This window comes from Sceloporus undulatus, chromosome 1 (genome assembly GCF_019175285.1).
Source record: "Sceloporus undulatus isolate JIND9_A2432 ecotype Alabama chromosome 1, SceUnd_v1.1, whole genome shotgun sequence".
NCBI classification, from domain to species: domain Eukaryota; kingdom Metazoa; phylum Chordata; class Lepidosauria; order Squamata; family Phrynosomatidae; genus Sceloporus; species Sceloporus undulatus.
In genome coordinates this window covers 159,013,727-159,035,518 of record NC_056522.1, presented here as the reverse complement: position 1 = coordinate 159,035,518, position 21,792 = coordinate 159,013,727, and positions in this window count along the sequence as shown.

Genomic DNA, 21,792 nt, shown 5'->3' with positions numbered 1-21,792 from the left:
TGTACTCATAGGACAAATACCTTCACTCTAATTTGTTACAATGCTTTTGACATGAAACACTATTATATCCTCAGTACCTGAAAAGTGACTGCTTCCAGGTAACTACATTGCTTGTAACTCATTACATCTAGACTGGGCCATAGGTCTAAGAACAGTCCAAAACCTCAGGCTGTTTTATGGTTCCCCATCAACAAAGCAGTTCTAGAAGTTTTCACTTCCACGAGAAGCAGGTCTTTTGTAAAGCTAATGGGCTGTATTGGCACTTTTAAGATCAAATCACACCCACCCACCCAAACCCAACACTTTGCATTACAAGTGTTATGAATTACAAGAATTTGTTGTTATGTTCCTTCAAGTTGACTTTGATTTATGGCAACCTTATCATAGAGTCTTTTGGATAGAATTTATTCTGAGACGGTTTGTCTTCTTCTGAGGCTGAGAGAGTGTGACTTGCCCAAGGTACCCAGTGGATTTCCTTGGCTGACTGGGGATATGAACGCTTGTCTCCTAGGAACCTGGCCCAACATTCAAACCACAACATCATGCTGACTCTTCATGAGAGAAATAGTTCACAACTATATACCTAAAAGAGGAAAATTCATTCCCTCCAGTTCTCAATGAGAATTTCAGCTAGATTCATTGGGAAAAGGGAAGGGGGGGGGGTATGGTGATAACAGATGAGATAATCTTCCCTCTAATAAACTACTCTTTGTAGTGTGACCACGCAAGCTCTGGCAATTCCACACCATCACTGGCACATGGGCTAAGGGGATGGGAGAGCTTTTCATTCAACCATTTCAGAATAGGATGTTGCCAGCTCTCACACACATGGACCAGGGGCTGTCTTTGTACTACACTGCTGCTCCGACATCACATCTTGTTTGGTCATCAGCAGTGAAAAAAAGAAAAATCAAACCTGTTAGAAAGTTAAGGCTGAACACAGAATCTGAATGTGTTCCTGGAACAAACAGGGAAGCTCGTGAGGAAACTAAGGGCCCTTTCACACTACTCAGATATAGTGCTCTGATATGACTTTAGCCACCATGGTTCCATCCTAGGGAGTGCTGGGACTGGAAGTCAAGGAGGAAGGCGCATTTGGATTCTACAGCCCCAGGTGCCTCTGGTCAAACTATACATACCAGGATTCCACTGGACGTGGGGATGATAGTTGAGGTGGAATCACAGTGCTATAATTGTGCAATGTAAAAGGGCCCTATAAAGGAATCTGTATCACTTCCAGACAGTTTCCAAGGGCATCTCTCAATAGAATGCCTTAAGGTAGTCAGGTTATAAAGGTTATGTCTTGGTTACGAAGGCCCGATAGATTGTATCTTCTGTAGTATGCATTGTTTATGGGAAGTATTCCAAATAATCTTAGCTCCCTGAAACTGCCACCAGAGTGATGAATCTCAGGACTCCCCAAGATTGCAAACTTAAGACATCAGAAGAAGCTGAACCCCAACTATGTTATAGGAATCTAACCCTGCTCAATCACATGGTCTGCCATCCATTTTATCCCACTCACATCTGCAAAAGTTTCAGTGTCTGTGGCCACATCCTGGTGCCAAGCATGACCATGACAAAGTGGGAAGTGAATGCTGACTTGTCACTCCAAATATGACCTAGTTTCCTCTCTGGTGTTAATGACATCTGGCAAGAACTAGACAGGAGATGGGATGAGATGAAACCTAATGGGACCCCACAGGTAAAGGCTGGAGGGAAGGATTGCTGATCACTCAATTGCAGCTGCCTGGAACCTTCTTATTAGATATGGAGGAACCACTTGACAATACTGCCATAATGTTTGTTTGTTGGGCCTACAAACTCTAGCTCATTTAAGCTGTCTGCTTCTTTGAGCTGAATAATCAACAGAAGCTTTAATCAGAAATTAAAATTTGCTTGCCAATTAATTGGGAAGGCTGAGATTGAAGAGCACAGCTGCACAGACATGCCAGCCCATTCCTCCCTGTGTCAAATTCAATGAAACAGCAACTTAATGATTGTTTTTCTTTCCTGATGGTAAGCCAGCAGATATTTGGCATGTTGGGATGAACTACCATGACTCTCCTTATGGCAATAAGAACTGCAGGCAGACAAAGCGGACAGGGCTCAGTTAAAATCAGTGTCAATGCAGCTCTGAAACCTAAGTCTTACACCATCCTAACAGGATTTGAAATTGCTTTGACTTGGGCAGTGGTATTGCAATAGAGAATATTCTATGTTTCATATTCTCAGAGAGATGGAATGTAGGAAATGATCAGCAAGACTCATGTTATTTGTAAATTGCTACATGGGTCATGTCCCAGCAAAAATGCTAGTGTATTGGTGTCTGAATCTGTTAAGGACATAGTAGACACGTATGGGAATGAGGAGGGGGAGTGCTATCCTTTGTCACAATGAGAGAGAGAATGAAGGCAGAGAGAGGCAAGTTCTGGAGAAGAGTGTTACAGGTCGAGTTCTAATTCGATATATATTTGCATAATTTAAACTCTTGAAGCCTGGATATTAAAGAGATAGGTGTGTCTGTGTAAAGTAAAAAGCTGGATGTTTGTGTAAGAAATATCAGCTTACCCTCCAGTTCTGGGCATTAAGTCACCTAAGCCAAAACAAAGAAAATAGGTAGAAAACAATCTGAACGGGAAATATTAAACAAGTGACCAGAGTATAACAAAACCCCAAATGCGTTCTGTATTGGTACAAAAGGGTTACTCATATCTGGTGGCTGATGGAATCTGATGCAATCAGCTGATGGCAAGTAGATAGAATTGGTGATAGTGACAGTTTCAGGTGATTAGTCCCATAAAATAGCCTCATATAAATCTTCTTTCTCATGGGGGAGGGTTATTGTTGACATTAATGGGGATTATTATATAAGTTGACCTCATATATAAATCAAGGGCAAGTTTTAGGGCAAAAAATATGAATTTTAACATGTCCTGAGGATAGGTTGAGGATAAAACTTAGAGGCATATTATAAAGGATGTAAAGAATGAAGTAAAGGAAAACAATGCCAAAGAACTTACAAGATTCCAGCAGACATAACTATTTGTGCACATACTAAAGGCTAGATGGATGAGAGAGAATAAGGGGGTCAGTGTTTCCAAGACAGATTAAACTCTTGCCTTTCAACATATATGTGTGTGTGTGTGTGTGTGTGTGTGTGTGTGTGTTAAATTACAGTACTTACATTGACCTGTGGATAAGTCAACTCAGTTTTTTTGGGGGGGTCAATTTTTAACCTAAATTTCTAAATTTATACATGCGTACATACAGTAGTTATATCCATCTCTGATAGAAGAAGATAAGACAAAAGAGAGAATAACGAAAGCATAAAAGCCATCTCTTGATACATGAGAATTAGATGGTTTACAAAGTCTCCAACAGTAAGATCTTGCTGGGATTCAATATGATGAGATTCAAAAACTGTCCTTGACAGTTTTAATACTTTTACTGTTCATAGCTCATGAATACACATAAAATGCTAGTAAGAGAGAGGGAAGAGAGAACCTCTGGCTTCAAATAAGCTACTATAAATGTAGACAGTTAGCCCTCTCCATATCTATGGATTCTTTATCTACAGATTCAACCATCCACACCCCCCCCCCCAATAAATAAATTCCAAAAGGCAAACCTTGATTTTGCCATTGTGTATAATGGACACTATTGTACTATGTCACTGTATTTAATGGTACTTGAGCATCCAAAGATTTTGGTATCCACAGAGGGTCCTAGACCCAAACTCCAGTGGATATCATGAGCCCACTGTATCTCTTATCTAGATAAATAAATGCCTTTGGAGGAATTTTATCTTCCATGGATGCCTGTAATAATAGAGATACCTGTGTTTGACACATAGGAAACAAATAAACATTCAATTCATTATAAGGCTTACTTGACTTAGCTGCCTCTTAGTAAATGTTTGTTAAGATAAGTGATTCCCTATATGCAGTGTAAAGTTCAATGTATAAATTATCTGACTAGACATTAAGTCTGTGTTTCACTTCAAGGGGAGTGGTTGAATGTGTTTGTCCATTTTAATAAAGTAGGCCAAAAGATTACTGATCATTCTTCCATTTTGAAATATGCTGAGATTCAAATACTTGGATATGCTTAAGTGGAGTGTTGATGCTAAATCTGCCTGTTTGGACTATATCAAGTTGGAAGTCCAGGTAGCCAGAAAGTGGTGAGAGGGATCTCCAAATCACATTGTTTAGCTGTCAAATGGCAAAGGACCCCTAACCAAAAGAGGGGTGGGGAATCACACCTGTTTTAAGAAGTGTGTTTGTGCTCTTTTGTTTGTGCTCTTGTGCCAGTTCCTTCCTCTGAAATGTAGCCTACAGCACCTGATCTCCCACCCAAGTACTAATTGGGGCTGAGCCCATTTAGCTTCCAAGATCAGATGGGATCTATTTGGCATTTATATCCTTTTTTCCCCAATAATACACTACAAATTTTGCACTCATGTCACTGGCAATAAACACCTTTGAAAACTAGACATTCTCTGAATTCCTCTGAAATTCCTGGGCATGGAGGCAGGGAGAGCATATCTCTTGCTTTCAAGCAAAATTATGGTTTCAGGAGTGCAATTCTGCTCTAAAACAAAGTGTACATTCTCCAATTCAGTGGAATTTTAATGTATTTTTTTGCACAAATGTGCAACCAAATTTTGGTGTGGCAACCAAAATAAGCAAACAGAAAGCAGGTAGAGATGCATTCTGCCCATGGCTGGACTAAGGTGAAGACATCCTATTGTTGTTATTGGTGTGTGCCTTCAAGACATTTATGACTTATGGCAACCCTAAGGTGAATCTATCATGGGGGTTTCTTGGCAAGATTTATTTACAGTACAGGAGGCTTGCCATTGCCTTCCCCTCAAGCTGAGAGCATGTGACTTGCCCAAAATCACCCAGTGGGTTTAATGGCTGAGTGTGGAATTAAATCCTGGTCTCCAAAGTCATAATCCAACAGTCAAACCACTATGCCACACTAGATCAGCATTGCTCTACACATCCATTAAAAACTAAACTCCATTAGGCCCACCAATGGGCTAAGATTGCAGCGAAACGTCTTTATGGCAAGGAGGACATATTATTCAGAGAAAAGTCAAGGATCAGAAACTGGCAGAAGAGGCAGCGAGATAGGAAAGGCTGCAGCTGACGTGGCTGTGAAGGAAGTCAGGACCTGGAAAAACAGGCTGTTCAAAGGAGGCATATTTTTCTGTGCAATAGCCACACAAGCCTAGTAAAAGTGCAAGAATATAGTGCACCAACAGAATTCTGGCCAGATTGTATCAGGGCCTGCTACTGGGCAGAGTGAGGTGGCTAAGCTGAAGGTTTAATACAATAGTTCTCCTCCACCATTTTTCTTCACAACAACCTTGGAGGTAGGTCAGACAAAGAAATAGTGGCTTGAACTCAGTGTGTTTCATGGCTCGGTGGGGACTAGTTTCTGAATATCCTACATCTTTGCTATAGAGACTAGAACACGGAGCAATGGATGCAAGCTTCAGGAACAGAGATTCCACCTCAACATTAGGAAGAATTTCCTGACAGTAAGAGCTGGTTGACAGTGGGACACACTGCCTTGGAGTGTGGTGGGATCTCCTTCCTTAGAGGTCTTTAAACAGGCTGGATGGACATCTGTCGGGGATGCTTTGATGTAGATTTCCTGCTTGGCATGGGGTTGGACTGGATTGCCCTTGCGGTCTCTTCCAACTATATGATTCTATGATTCCATTATATGTAGCACCTGGACAGGTCAAATGTAAGAACCATATTCAGTATTGCTCTGATGAGCAAACAGAAGCTGCTGAAACACCATGAGATGTCATAGGTGATTCCAGTGTCTTTAAACATCTGTTGGGGATGCTTTGATTGTGATTTCCTGCATGGCAGGGGTTGCACTGGATGGCCCTTGTGGTCTCTGCCAACTCTATGATTCTAATTATAATCCTAACTTCATCATACTGACTCTCCTGTAGAAAACAAGGAGCAATGGTGATTATGGGGTTATATAGTTTAGCCCAAAGGGGTGGCGAGATACCGCCTCTTTTCGCCCCAGATCAGGACTGCAGCAACTGGAGACAGCGGCCCTGATCCGGCCTTTGGAGGATGCAAAAAAGGAGCAGCAAAACACAGCTTCTTCTTGCACCCTCTAAAGGGCACCATATCCACTATGGCAATTAGTTGCTTTCTGAAGTGGAGCCAGTGGGAGGCTACCAAAAGTATGCCAATGCTTTCCCATTTAGCAGGGATACTAGTGTCTTTTTCATCACTCAGTCTCCTCCAAGTAAGCACCCAGACTGTTCAATTGTATTTCCTTCCCAAATATACAAAGAGGTCTCTGGGGGCCAAGCAATAACAAGAGAAGGTTGGATGAAGATGTCATTCATTGTAACGTTGTGAGTGTGACTCAGACATGACAACACCCCCCTCCACTTGAAATAATTGTGGTGGCATGTAATAGAAATGAATTTGCTATTCTTAACAGGCCAAGGCTGTTGTGGAGGTGCAAAGAAGGAACTGTTTTGCATATAAAAGATCGAGGGAGGGAGGGAGGGAATGTGGGGGGTGGGGAGGGAAGACGAGAAATGACTTAAAGCCTGAAACACAACCTCCCTTTTTTTGCAGCCCCTTCCAGCTAGCAGAATAGGTAACAGAAAGAAAGGAATCCTTTCATCTCACCCCTTTTGAAGTCTTCACTTTTTATGGCAATAGACAATACACTCTCTATATACTAAATAGGTAGTCCAGATAGCCACTCATTTGGAGAAACTTTACAGCAGTTTCTGACACATGGTGTCATCCCCCCCCCCACCCATGGACCTCCTTCTATCCCACACCATACAGAATCTTTAGCCATGTTTTGTGTAGTAATGCCATAGTAATAGTTGTGACATAAAACAACTAGCAAAATTAAAATTATACCTTTAAATTACAATACCATACACACAGCCTCAGTGCATTTACATATACATAGTTTCTTGTGATTGATGTGCAAATTTGGTAAAAGGTGATTTAAAAAAACACACAACTAAAATAATATATTTTTTAATTTTATTTTTTTTAAAAAAGAAAAAAAACATACCCTAGGACTTCACATTTTTTCCCACTGAGCCTTACCCCATTCACTCCATCTCTTCAGCATTTTAAGGGGACACAGACAAATACCACAGCCCATTTCTGCCAAAGGGCAGATGTTTGAGGAGCAATGGTGTCACCCTCTTTAGGATGTCACCTGGTGCAGTCTGCATCCCCAGCACTCCCCTTGTGACACCATTGACATAGCCCAATCTTACGCTTTGGTCAGATCAAGAATCCTACTGCTGTGTCTTTGCACTAATGTAAGACAGTTTGTAGCCTATGAATAGTAAGTGGTGTCACAATGGAATAAGGAAGGGAGGGAAGAAGGAAGGAAGGATAACAAACAATCGAAATCCAGTTATACAGATGAGTGAGAATATAACTTCTGTTATGAAAAATTATCCTAAAGCAGCCTTCCCCAGCCTGGTGCCTTCCAGATGTATTGAATTACAGCTCACTTGATCTCAAGAGAACATGGCCATTATAGTCCAATACATCACGAGGGCATTAATTTGTGTAACGCTAGCATATTTATGTGGTGTGTGTGTGCTGTGTGCCTTCAAATCATTTTTGACATATGGTGACCTTAAGGTGAACCTATCATGGGGTTTTCATGGCAAGATATGTTCAGAGGGAGTTTACCATTGCTTTCCCCTGCGGCTGAGAGTGGGATAGGACGAAGGTCCATGGAGGGGATGACCCTGTGGCTGAGAGTGTGTGACTTGCCCAAGGTCACACAATGGGTTTCTATGGCTGAGCTGGGACTCAAACCCTGGTCTCCGGAATCATAGTCCAATGCTCGAACCAGTACACCATGCTCACATGCTCACTGTCTAATTAAAAATAATTATAATTGTAAGCAGCTCTGAGAGCCTTTGTGACTGAAGAGCGGAGTGTAAATACTCTAAATAAAAATAAAATACAATTTCTTTGTACCCATCACTGGGTCCAGCAATGCCTAGGCTCAGAAGCAAAATGAAGGGACCTTCCTCCATCCCAACTATCATTGCTGTGGCCTCAGAGGGAGAGAAGAAGAGGCAGTATCTGCTAGACCTAATTCCGGTCCCACACTGACATCCCCCTTTTCTTTTATGTCATGTATTAATTAGATTGTAAACCTAAGGGCAAGGGACTGTTTTGTTGTTCTTGTAAAGCACCACGTATGGGGATGGTGCTATATAAATAAATGATAATAATAAGAACCAATAGCAGCTCATAGCTCCTGTGGCATGGGAAGGCAAATCACCTCTGGGGTTTATTCTGAACTTTAAAGGAGCTATCCAATGTACTGAATCTTATTTGCCACTGTTTATAACCTGTTCTGTATCATTCTTTGTTCTGAATCCTTTTCACACTACAGAATCATAGCACTATGATTCCACTTTAAATGCCATAACTGCATCCTAGTTTGGTTAGAGTTACCAGAGGAGCTCTCTGGCTGAGGATTCTAAACTTGTTGTTAACTGCCCTTGAGTTGATTTCGACCCATGGTGATTTAATGGATGAGACATCTCCAAAAACCCCTGTTCTCCACTGCTCTGCTTAATTCCAGCAACCCCATACTCATGACCTCCATAATAGAGTCCATCCATCTGGCATGTGGCCTTCCTCTCTTCCTACATCCCTCCACCTTTCCCAGCACTATTGTCTTTTTGAATGAGTCCTTCCTTCTCATGATGTGTCCGAAGTACGACAGCCTCAGTTTGGTCATCTTGGCTTCCAGGGAGATTTCTGGCTTGATCTGCTCTAGAACCCATTTGTTTGTCCTTTTGGCTGTCCATGGGATCCTCAGCACTCTTCTCTAGCACCACATCTCAAATGAATTGATTTTCTTCCTATCATCTTTTTTAACTGTCCAGCTCTCACATCCATACATGGTAACAGGGAATACGATATCTTATATGATTCTAACTTTTGTGCATAGCTGTTTATTTTAGAATCTTTTCTACTTCTTTCATGGCTGCCCTCCCCATTTTTAATCTTCTGATTTCCTGACTGCAGTTCCCACTCTGATCAGTGTTTCATCCCAAGTATGAGAATTCTTTTACTATTGCTATTACTTCATTGTCTAGGTTGAACTTCTGAAGGTCCTCAGTGGTAATTATTTTTGTTTTTTTTATGTTCAACAGTAAGCCTGCCTTTGCACTTTCTTCCTTGCTCTTCCTTAGTAGGTGTTCCAGGTCTGTGAGGTTTTCTGCTAGTGCTATGCTGTCATCTGCATATCTTAGACCGCTGATATTCCTTCCTCTCATTTTCACTCCTCCCTCTTCCATGTCCAAGCCTGCTTTTCTTATAATATGTGCTGCATACAAGTTGAACAGCCAGGGTGAAAGGATGCAGCCTTGTCTGACCCATTTGGGAACCATTCTGTTTCTCCATGTTCTGTCTTGACAGTAGCCTCTTGTCCCGAATATAGATTCCTCATCAGGACTATGAGATGTGTTGGCACTCCCATGTCTTTAAGGGCATTCCATAGCCTTTCATGATGTATGCTGTTGAAGGCATTGCTATAGTCTATAAAGCACATGCTGATTTTCTTTTGGAATTCCCTGGTGTGCTCCATTAGAACCCTATGTTTGTAATGTGGCCCATAGTGCATCTTCTTTTCCTGAACCTTGCTTGGACCTATGGGATTTCTCTCTCCATATATGGTTGGAATCTAGTTTGCAGAATTTTCAGCATAAGTTTGCTTGTGTGGGAGATCTGTGTTATGGTCCTAAAGTTACTGCAGTCCTTTGTATCTCCTTTTTTGTGGATGTATATTGACCACTTCCAATCTGTTGCCCATTATTTTGTTTTCCATATCTGTTGACATATGTTGGTTAGCACTAGAGTTAACTCTGTCAATGTGGACTGCAGCAGCTCAATTGGAATATCATCTGTTCCTGGTGATTTGTTTTTCGCTATTCCTCTTAATGCAGTTTCCACCTCACTTTTTAGAATTTGGGGTTCATCTTCATATGGCTCTTTGTTCCACGTGTCCTTCGTTTTGTCATCTCTTTTATATAATTCTTCTGTGTATTGCGACCAACATCTTTTTATACTTGCTAAACTGTAAATCTCAAGATTTCATAGGGGTGAACCATGGCTGTTAAAGTGGAATAAAAGTGGTACAGCTGTGTTGTGTGAAAGAAACAGATGTATAGGGAAATTATTTGTAACAGTAGAGTTCTAGGTTTGCATAAGTATCAAACATGAAAAATACTGTAGCTTGGTCAATATTTTGAAGCTAAGGCACAATCTATTGCTGGAAAACCAGATATGGAGAATTTATTATTAGGCTTGATGAATCTCTGATTGCATGAATAAAGGCGTATCTCTTTAAATAATAATGGGTACCTGGTACCTTAGCGATGGAACATCTATCAGGGGATTTGAAGATTTATTTTTTCCCCTCAAGGGTGGGGTTAAGGAGTCATTGCTCAGGAGGTGATTTTTCCCCCCAACAGAAATTGTTAAGGAGACTGTGGCCATGGTACACCTTGCATTCTGGGACCAGTCTTTGATTAAACTTTCAAGAGTACAGATGCTTTTGATGTATAATGGAGATAATGTTATACTGCAGACATTGTAGAATTATGTATTTTCCTCTGCAAATGAGCTCAAGTCCAAGAGTGGCTCTGGCTGCTTGATTAAAACTTTCCCTTTCAAATAATAACTTGCAGAGGTGGGAAGAGTGAACAATAGCTAAGGCTGTACATTGGTCTTATTAAAGAAAATACATTTGTGATGGAAGGAAAGACATAATAACCAGGATGTGATAAAGGAACACTTGAATAAGTAAGTGTTTACTTCTCCCATTGAACTCGATACTGGGATAAATGAAATGTGCCTCTTAAGATGACTTGCAGGAGCTGTAGGGATTAGGTTTGCTGAGCCAGTCCCCAAAAGGCATCTTATCCCTGAAGCAGTGGTAATGATGGAAGGATTCATTCAGGTACAGTTGGTAGGCACATCATGCACTCAGAGTCATCTCTCTTTTCCTTCCCTCTCTGCTAGTATTATTACTTTCTCTCCAACACTATGCTGTAATGAATGTGAGAGTACCTGTCCCTCAGAGCTCTAGATGTGACTGTTAGGTTGACAGAGATTATGCCTAATATATCTTTATATCTTCAAGAGCCACTGGGCAAGATGGAGTTATTGTGTGTGTGCCCTCTATGTTACAAACCCTGTGCAGCATTTTGTCCATCTTCCTCTCCTATCTTACATGAGACTAAATGAATCAAATATTGCTTTCTAGGCCCTTTCCTGGATGAGAAACCTACAGTTCCTGGTCTACATACAATCCTTGCCCTCAAATTCAAATATTCTCTTGTGATGGATCATTTCCAACCTCTGGCACTTGTGCAGCAGCAGCTCATTGAGTGTTAGAATCAAAGGGGGCTCCTGTACCATAAATCATTGCATAGAAAAGGAAATTTTATAACATATTGCTTGCCACACAATCAGGTAACAAGCAATACCTGCTGAAATTCCATCTTCTAGATCATTGTTAATGCTACAGGAGCCCTCTCCAGGTTTCACTTTGGCAACCCTACTTGGGATGGTCAAAGGGAAGACAGAGGAAGAAGTGAGAGCATATTTTTCAACATTTCACAGTTGAAATATTGAAGTGCTGTCAAAATGACAAAGCTTATCAGTAAGGAAGAACACACAGGCTTGGAGTGGCTGTAGCAGTTTGCTTTTGCCTGAGCCTACTGCGAAGGGAAAAACAACAATAACAACAACAACAACAACATTTTAAAATTTATATTCTGCCTCTCTGGTTGGATTGATTCTCCATCATTTACTTCTTCATCTCTTCTCCCTCTGCTGAGTTGAGGGCAAACTGTTTTTGCACTTTAATTCAGTTTCAACCAATTGAGTTAAATCAAGGGTGAAGGGGGGAAATGGGAGGAGGAGAAAACAATTGGGGTATTTTTAAAGCATCTGTAAAAGTAGGATGAAAGAAGATTAATAATGGTTGTCCCAGCCAAATTTGGAGAGTTGGAGGGTATGAGAGAGACAGATAGCAAAGAGAAAGAGTAAAAAAAAAAAAAAAATGGCCTTCATTACATTACCTCCTGAAGGAATGTAGGTAGCCCATTTTGTTTTCTGAATATGGAAACAGCATTATACACAGATGTCCTGATTAACAGTCATTTGTTAAAATCTCCTGGAACACAGAGCAATAGTTGGCTTTAAAGAAAAGAAAACATTAACTGAACAGGCTGAGGATTGTCCAGATCTCTGCAGAGATGAATCAGGCCCCAGTGGACTCTCATAGCTTCTGTCCCAAACTGAGTAAGATCCCTTCTGTTCTTTCTCCAAAACCATTGCCTAGCAATGAGGCCTTCTGTGTTTGTATCTTAAAGAGAAAGTGGAAGATGCTGCTGCTGTTGCTGTTGTTGATGATGATGGAGAATCAATTGTACCAGTGTGCAACAAAAACGAAAACAATTGAAAACACACTGCAATACAACCACTGAAATATATAACATCAAATAATCAAAATGACTATCAGTAAAACATTTAAAACCAGAGGCACAAATTGGACATCTGTCAGCTTACAAAAAGGGTTGGGTGAAGAGGTAGGTCTTCAACAGGAGCCTAAAACATGCCACTTTTGGTGCCGCCTGCATAACCCATGAGAAAGGGAGGACTGCCAATAATGACACCTGGCAGCTTCCATATCAACTGATGAAATGAATCTGCTCCAGGTTTTATTCTGAACATCAAAAGAGTTATACAAAAGTGTTGAATCTTGCTCCCAAAATAGGTTCAGCACCTTGGATAGCTCATTCACAACAGATTTTCTGTCCCAAAGACATGTGATACATTTCAGGGGGTTGTCTGCACTGGCAAAATAAAGCGGCTTCAAACTGACTTGAAGCCAAGTTGTTTAGATGATGTACGGTGTGCAACTGGGTGGAAAGCAACACAAAGTTGTGCTCTGGTGCTATAACCAGAGCAAAAAGAAGCTCTGACACTCTGCCTCAACACAGAAAATGTACATCACCAGACATGCATATAAACAGCATAATGCAAGTGCAGCAATGCGGAAAAGCAAAAATGCAAAAGTACAACAAGCATGGCAGGTTGCCAATAATGCATTGGATGTAATTGCAACATACACAAACCAGACAGGTCAATGGGGGCATGGTGAGAAAGGGGGGGGGAGGGGGCATGTACGAGGTGCCTCCATTAGTGTGCTTTGCCAGTGTATCACTGAGTGCACCAATGGTATATTGAACATGCAGTTGTATGGTCAGTCACACAGATTGTCCAGTGGAATGGTAGCTGGGTGGGAGGAGGTAGGTAATTGATGGTTACATGCAGTGTGTTTGTATGATGGTGTCCATATATGGGGGAGGGGGGGCGAACCCCTCTGGGCAGTGCAGCTTGATGCCCATGGGTGTTCAGCCCACCTTCAGAGCGGCTGTATGGACAGTGGGGTTTTCACCCACTTTCATAAAAACCAGTATCAGCCTGGTTTTTCCTGCCCACCTGCCCAGCTCATAGCTGGGGAGAAAAATCTCAGGATGAATAATGCAGAGGAGGCAGATGTGGAAGTGGTAATGAAGGATAACATTTTATTTGCGTATGTGGTGGCAGAACTGAGCATTCCATAAACACCAGAAGCAGTGAAGGGCCTGGAGAGATCCCTCACATTTCAAGTGCACTGTAGGTACATCTGTACCAAAGAGGAGGCCTGGTAGGGACAATGCCAGTTGATACAGACCCAGAACATTTTTCTGTCTGACTAGTTGCCCCAAAGTGCTGTCTCTTCAAGGCCTGGATTTCTATATGACACCATGAATAACTTTTATAGGTTTGGGGGCCACACTGGCTCCCCAAGTCTCCTTGAACCCTTTCCTCTGCCACTTTTATGCTTGAAAACAAAATTCCAATTTTTCCACCCACCAAAATGTTTTCCAAGCACCGCCCCTGAATTAGAAGTTTGGTTCAATATTTCATTTTGTCAGAAGCAAAAATATTGCTGAGGTTTTTAGAAAGAAGGCTAAAATGGCCCAGGGGAGCAAAACAACAACAACAAACAAGGCAAAATTGCCATTATGCCTCATAACAGGGAATGAGATGATGCTCACCTAGTAACCCAGGGGAGAGTGTATCTAAAGAGAGGGCCACCAAGAAGAAGACTTGATCCGAGATTGCTGCCCAAAGTTAAACTATAAATCATCGTACAACAAGACAGAAAAAGGGCCTCCCCACCTCCCTACAGCAGATGGGAAAAAGCAGAACGGGGATGTAGGACACTGGCTGTCCTCTGCCCTACCTTCTCCAAAGATTCAGCAGTAGAACTCAACTTTCCTTTCTTCTATTCAGCCTGGAGCAGGGTCCTTGTGTAAGTCCTTTGGAGTGAATTTCAAGTATGGGGAAAGGAAGAGTTAAAATATAAGGATGGGAAGAATTGTGTGTCTTTCAATTTTTTTTTGAAGAACTTTATATTTCTCTTTAGAAATATAATGGAAGATAACTTGAGACTTAAAAAAATGTTGACTGTCCTGTTTGGAAAAGCCAAAGGTTGAATCTAGGCCCATTTGATGGTAAAATTTGTGATCTATCAAAGAGTCATATGTTTCCTACAATATATATATATATATATTTACTTTCAAAACCCAGTTTTGCTCAATACAAATTTCTTGTTTGTGTTTATTTTCTGTTTTAATGATCTGCCTCTCAGTATCTGCAGTGAACAGCATAGGTCTGCAAGATGAGCAAGGAGCTTGTTTTCTTAAGAAGATCTCCTGTGCTAAGCATTGTGAGGACGCAAGGGACACCTAATTAGAAAGGGAGAAGGGCAGCCAAGGCCTGGCAGAATCAATTGCAAAGGAAAAAGAAAGCAATTAGATCCAAGAACAAGCACGCTGACTGCAGAAGTGGTGGGCATGTTCTGAAGATTTTCCCTTTTGTATAAATAATGGTGGGAAGTTGTTTGCGAGGACAAAATACCAATTTTGAGGCATGCACCTGATTTTATGATGGGCCTCTTAAGGGAGCAAAAACTCGATAACCAATTGGCTCAGAACTGCAGAGGTGTATGTCACAGCTGACTGACGCGCTAGGCCAAGGAGCGATATTGTCTCCAGAGACGCTTCTGAACGATTCACTTCTGCCAAAATCAAACAGTGCACTTGGTTCACAGAGGAAAGGATGGCAGCAAACAAAGGTTAGCCAAGAAAGATGTTTCTTTCAAATAGTGTGAGCTAAAAGCTGACATTCTGGATTTGCTCAAGGTCAACAGTTGCTAGAAGGGTAGGATCTATGGACCGGGCCCCATCCTGCCTTTGCTCTGTCCTTATATGCAGGGCACCCACAAGACAATTTGTGGGACAATGGAAGGTCTCTCTTTCCTTCAGATCAAGCTACAAAAGCAAGTAAATTGTTCCGGCACCTACGGGAGAAAATCACACCAACTCTTCTCTCCCTTCTCTCTTTTCTCCCTGTGAAAATACAAAAGAACCAAATCAAATTAAACCAAATAATCATCTGCGGCTCTTTCATGTCATCCATATCCAGCTGTCTGAAGTGACTGCCTCACTCTGTCTAATGGTAGGAATGGCCCTACAGTTGACCTTCCGTATCCACAGATTCTACCACCTGGTGTGGTGTGGGATGTGTGTGTGTGTGTGTGTGTGTGTTGGTGGGGTGGTAGCAGCCAAAAGGGAATGCTCGGGCCTTTCCTTCAAGGCATTGGTGTTGGTCTCCTTGTGAGGCTTCCACTGCTGTGGAAAAGCTGGAAAGGGAGCAGTGGGAAGAAACCCGACTACCTCTCTTCTGAGGTATTACTTAGTGTGGGCTGCACCCCCTGCACCCTCCTAGTAATGCCACTGGATTCTACCATCCACAGCTTCCACCAGCTTGAACAAATTCAAATGTTTCCCTCCTCCCAAAAAACTAACCTTGATTTTGCCATTTTATATGATAAGGAATGCCAGTTTACTATGCCACTGTATGCAATGGAACTTGAGTACCCACAGTAGTCTTGGAACCAAACCCCAGTAGATATCAAGGGCCCACTGTACTCACCTATCCTTACTTGGTCCTTCCTTCCCTATTAAAACTGTCTTCTCCCATCTCTGCATAAGAGAGACTTTGTTGTTGTTAACCACCTTTGAGTTGATCTTAACTCATGCCAACCCTGTGGATGAGACACCTCCAAGACCCCCTATCCTCCACTATTCTTCTAAGCTCTTACAGATTCATACTCATGACCTCCTTAACTGAGGCCAGCTCTTAACTGCACAGCTCTTGCATTCATACACAGTAATGTGGAATACAATTGCTTGTATAATTCTACCTTTGTGCTTAGTTGTATCTCTTTGCTCTTTAGGAGCTTTTCTAGTTCTTTCATAGCTGCCCTACCTATTCTTAATCGTCTTCTGAATCCTTGACTGCAGTCCCCATTCTGATCAATGTTTGATCCAAGATATAGGAACTCTTTTACTATTTCTATATCCTCATTGTCTAGGTTGAACATGTAAAGATCCTCCATGGTCATTATTTTTGTTTTCTTTATGTTTAACAATACACCTGCCTTTGCACTTTCTTCTTTGACCTTCCTCAGTAGTTGCTCTAGGTCTTTGATCTTTTCTGCTAAAAATATGGTATTGTCTGCATATCTTAGATTGTTGACCTTCCTTCCCCCCTTTTAAACTCCTCCTGCTTCTGTGTCCAAGACTGCTTTTCATATATGTTCTGCATACAAGTTGAAAACATAGGGTAGAATCATAGAATCATAGAGTTGGAAGAGACCGCAAGGGCCATCCAGTCCAACCCCCTGCCATGCAGGAAATCCAGATCAAAGCATCCTCGACAGATGGCCATCCAGCCTCTGTTTGAAGACCTCCAAGGAGGGAGACTCCACTACACTCCGAGGGAGTGTGTTCCACTGTCGAACAGCCCTTACTGTCAGGAAGTTCTTCCTAATGTTGAGGTGAAATCTCTTTTCCTGGAGCTTGCATCCATTGCTCCGGGTCCTGTTCTCTGGAGCAGCAGAAAACAAGCTTGCTCTCTCCTCAATATCAGATCCCTTCAAATATTTAAACAGGGCTATCATATCACCTCTTAACCTTCTTTTCTCCAGGCTAAACATACCCAGCTCCCTCAGTCGTTCCTCATAGGGCATGGTTTCCAGACCCTTCACCATTTTAGTCATCCTCCTTTGAACATGTTCCAGTTTGTCAACATCCTTTTTGACTTGTGGTGCCCAGAACTGGACACAATATTCCAGGTGTGGCCTGACCAAAGCAGAATAGAGTGGCATTATTACTTCCCTTGATCTATTGATGCAGCCTAAAATCGCATTGGCCTTGTTAGCCGCCGCATCGCACTGTTGACTCATGTTCAACTTGTGGTCTACTTGGACTCCTAGATCCCTTTCACATGTTGTCTCCTTAAGCCAGGTGTATAAGATGTAGCTTTGTCTGACCTTTTTGTCAATTGGGAATCATTCAGTTTCTCTGGGTTCTGTTCTAACAGATTTCTAATCAGGACTATCAGATGTGTTGGGACTCTCACGTCTTTGAGGACATTCCATGGTCTTTCATGTTGAAGGCTTTGCTATAGTCTATAAAGCACATGCTAATTTTCTTTTGGAATTTCCTGGTGTGCTCCATTAGCCAGCATGTGTTTGCAATGTGGTCCCTGGTTCCTCTCCCTCTCCTGTACTTCACTTGGACCTCTGGAATTTCTCTTTCCATGTACGGTTGGACTCTATGTTGCAGCATTTTGAGCATGATTTTGCTTGCATGGGAGATAAGTGCTATCGTCCTATACTTGGTGCAGTTTTTGTATCTCCTTTCTTGTGAATGGGGATGTAAATTGATCTTTTCCAATCTGTTGGTCACTGTTTGGTTTTCCATATTTGTTGACATATGTTGGTAAGCACTGAAGTAGATTTTGTCAGTGTGGATTGCAGAAGGTCGATTGGAATGTCATCTGTGATTTGTTTTTCCTCATTTTTCTTATTTCAGCTTCTACTTCACTTTTTAGAATCTGAGGTTCATCTTCATATGGCTCTTCATTCCATGCATCCTTCATTTTTTCATCTCTTTTATATCACTTTTCTGTGTATTGCCTCCAGTGTCTTTTTATTTCTTCTTGGTCTTGAATTATATTATTTGTATTGTCAGAGAGCATCCTAGCTCTTCTGGTTCTCAGTCAGTTATGCTTAATAGTGCAAATCTGTTTCTTATACTGTCAGGGAATTCTGTTGAGATGTTGTTCAGATCATATTTTAGTATGATGACTGGTTTTGATTTTTTTTTCCCCTTCAGTTTTGCTCTTAATTTTGATATAAGAAGTTTGTGATCTGTACCAGTCAGCACCTGGTCTAGTTTTGGCCACCAGGATGGAGTGTCTCCATCTTTTGTTTCTGATTATGAAATCTATTTGATTTTTGTATTGGCCATCTGGAGATGTCCATGTGTGTAGCCTTTTTTCTGGTTGTATGAAGGAAGTGTTTGCAATGAATAGTTTGTTGGCTTCACAAAAATTGATCAGACATTCACTGGCCATATATTTTTTTTGCCTAATCTGAATTTGTCTACTGTTTCTTTTATTTTTCTTTGCTTCCAGCTTCTGAGTTCAAAGCTCCTATTATCAGCTTGACATCCTGTGTTGGTGTGTTGTCTGTTTCTTCCTGGATTCCTTCATACAATCTTTCAGTTTCTTCTTCCTTTGCCTCAGTGGTTGGTGCATATACTTGTATCATGGTGACATTTATAGGTTTTCCATGGAGCCTCATTGAAATGATTTGGTCTGATTTTGCATTGTAACTATGGACTGCTTTTGCCACATCTCTCCTTAGTATGAAAGCTACCCTGTTTCTTCGTGACACTACATCACCCAAATATTTGCTTCTTCTGCCTCCAGCCTCTTCCTTTTTGTATCTGGTGTGTTTTGCCAGTAGTTTCTCACCAGATCTTTCTTCTTCTTCTTCTTCTTCTTCTTCTTCTTCTTCTTCTTCTTATTATTATTATTATTATTATTATTATTATTAACCTTTATTTATAAAACGCTGTAAATTTACACATCTCATCTTCAGCCAGCAGTGCATGCATGTCTGTCTCCTATCCCGTCTCTTATTTGCTGCTTGATCCCAATATGCTGGAGTCTATCCACAGTTGCCAAGCAACCATCCAAGATGCTACCTACAAATTGGTACTTTGGACCAGTGATGAATGATGCTGGAGGCAGAAACAGCTTCTAGGTCTTCCATTGATGACAAATGTGCTGAATTAGTGGCTCAAAGGACAGGGGTCACTGTAGGTGCGGCTGAGGTTGCCACTTTCCCCCTCCGGATTCTGTTCATTTAACCACTGCCTAACACAGAGAAATTTCACAAATCAAGCTTTTATTGGTATGGGAAAGAAGTGATTTGGGAATGGGTTGATTCACTTGCTACGTTTCTGACAATCACCTGTTAGTGGATGCTATAACATTTCTCATTTGTGCAAAGTGCTTCACAATTCAGTGCTGTAAGACAATAAAACAATCAAATAAAAACACAATCATAAAACTGAAGAGAGAGCTCCCAAGAGCTCATGGCTGGAAAAGAGAGAAAAAGCCAAGGCAAAAAAGATCAATCTGCAATAAATGCCAATAAATGCCAGCCAGAATTCAAGCCTGCTGTATTGCAGAGGTGAGATTACCAGAGAACCTGGGAAATCTTCAGCTACTCAGTCCAAATGTGGTGTTGGTCCCTTTCAGCATTTCTTTTAGGAGATAGTCCTGTAATTTATTTACAAACATTCCCTTTCTCACTGTGTGTGTGTGTGTGTGTGTGTGTGTGTGTGTATGTGTGTGTGTGTGTGTGTGTGTCAACACCTTCAGGACAAAATCCAATTGCTAGTTCCAACTAGAGTAATTCAATCCGTCATTTTACATACATTTTGGCTTGTGAATTTTCCATTGATTCAGTGGGTCTACAGTAGTTGGGTGTAGTATAGAAACCCAGCATGGTTTAGTAGTTTGAGCATTGGGCAACGAATCTGGAGACCAGAGTTTGAATCCCTGTTCTGCCATGGTAGCCCATGGGTGACCTTGGACAAGTCACATCCTCTGTGTCTCAGATGAATGCAAAGGCAATCCACCCCTTTAAACAACTCTTTCCAAGAAAACCCTGAAATGGAGTTGCCTTAGGGTTGCCACAAGTCAGAAATACTTGAAAGCATACAATAACAACAACACTAGTTGGGAGTGGCAAGTTAGGTTTAGACCCCACAATTCAGTAAGGCAAGAACTTCCAATGGCACAAAATGGGTTCCTCTCATGAAATTTTGTCATTTCACTGATTCAAGTGCTCCATCATTTTGTCCTCCCACATTGTGAATTATTTAATTCCTTTTCTTTATCCTCATGATTATGAACAAAACTTACTCACAGGGAGCTTCACAATATTCTTGGGATTTTCTGCTATGCAGTTTTCTTACAGTTTGTTCTGGCTACCTATCATTTGTCCATGCTGTTGTTGGTTTCTCTCAGCCAGGTTTCAGATCTTAATAGATCCGTAGTTCCATATTTCCCAAGAGACTTGGGAAATGGAGACTTAAAAACAAAACAAAACACCTAACTCCTAAATATTGCTTTCCTTTGCTTTTGCAAAAAAATGTCACTGTTCATTAAAAAAATAATAATCTAGTTCCGTATTTCCCTGTAGGTCTGTATTTCCCAAGAGATTTGGGTAACAGAGACTTTTTTTAAAAAGCTAACTTCTAAATCTAGCTTTCCCCCTGCTTCTGCAGAAAATGTTATTGTTCATTTGCAAAGGGGAAAAAAAAGTCCGAAGGAATTCCAGATTATTTTTCCCTTGAGAAAAGATAATGGACCTGTTTAAAAAAAATCAAGTGAGAATTTACAGAGACTCTCACTGCACTCGTATGGCAGAAATAATGTGGTTTGACATGGCTTTAACTGCTATGGCTTAAATCCTGGGATTTGTACTTTGTCAGAGCTCTCTGGCAAAGAAGGCAAAATATCTGACAAAATGACAAATTCCAGAATTCCATTGCATTGCTCCATGGCAGTTAAAGTGGTGTCAAACTGCATTAATTCTACAGTGCAGATGCAGTCTTTGTTAATTAGATCAGAATCTGCTGGTAGATCTCAGGTAGGATTGTTTTAGAGTGGTACCTGATCCCCAAATTACTTAAAAGGAGGAACCAATAAATAATAATAATAATAATAATAATAATAATAATAATAATAATAATAATAAATAAATAATCCTGGCCTTTCCCCTGTAACAGCAGAAAATAATGCTATTAATTTTTTATTTTACTGAAACCAAAGAGAGGATGTATGGATAAGTGAGGAGGGGTGATTTTTGTTCTTTCTGAGACCCCGCATCCTGGCCTGAATCCCTTAAACCAGACATGCACAACTTGGCAGTAGGAAGGGGCCACAATTAAAATAGCTTAACTTCTTTGGGCTACAGATAGGTTTTAATTAAATATTAATTAATTAAAGTATTATTAATATTAATTCCGTCCTCCTTTTCCTCTACCTGGGCCTTTCCTCAAGAGAAAGCCAAGCAGTGGAGGAGCCTTGCAGGGCAAGTATTTGCCTGTGCTCCTCCTCCGCCCTTCCTTCTCCTCAGGAGAAAACTGGATGATGGAGGAGCCTTGCTCTGCAAGTTTTTGCCCATCCTCCTCCTCTGTTGCCTGACCTTCTCCTCTGGAGAAGGCTGAACAGCAGAGGAACC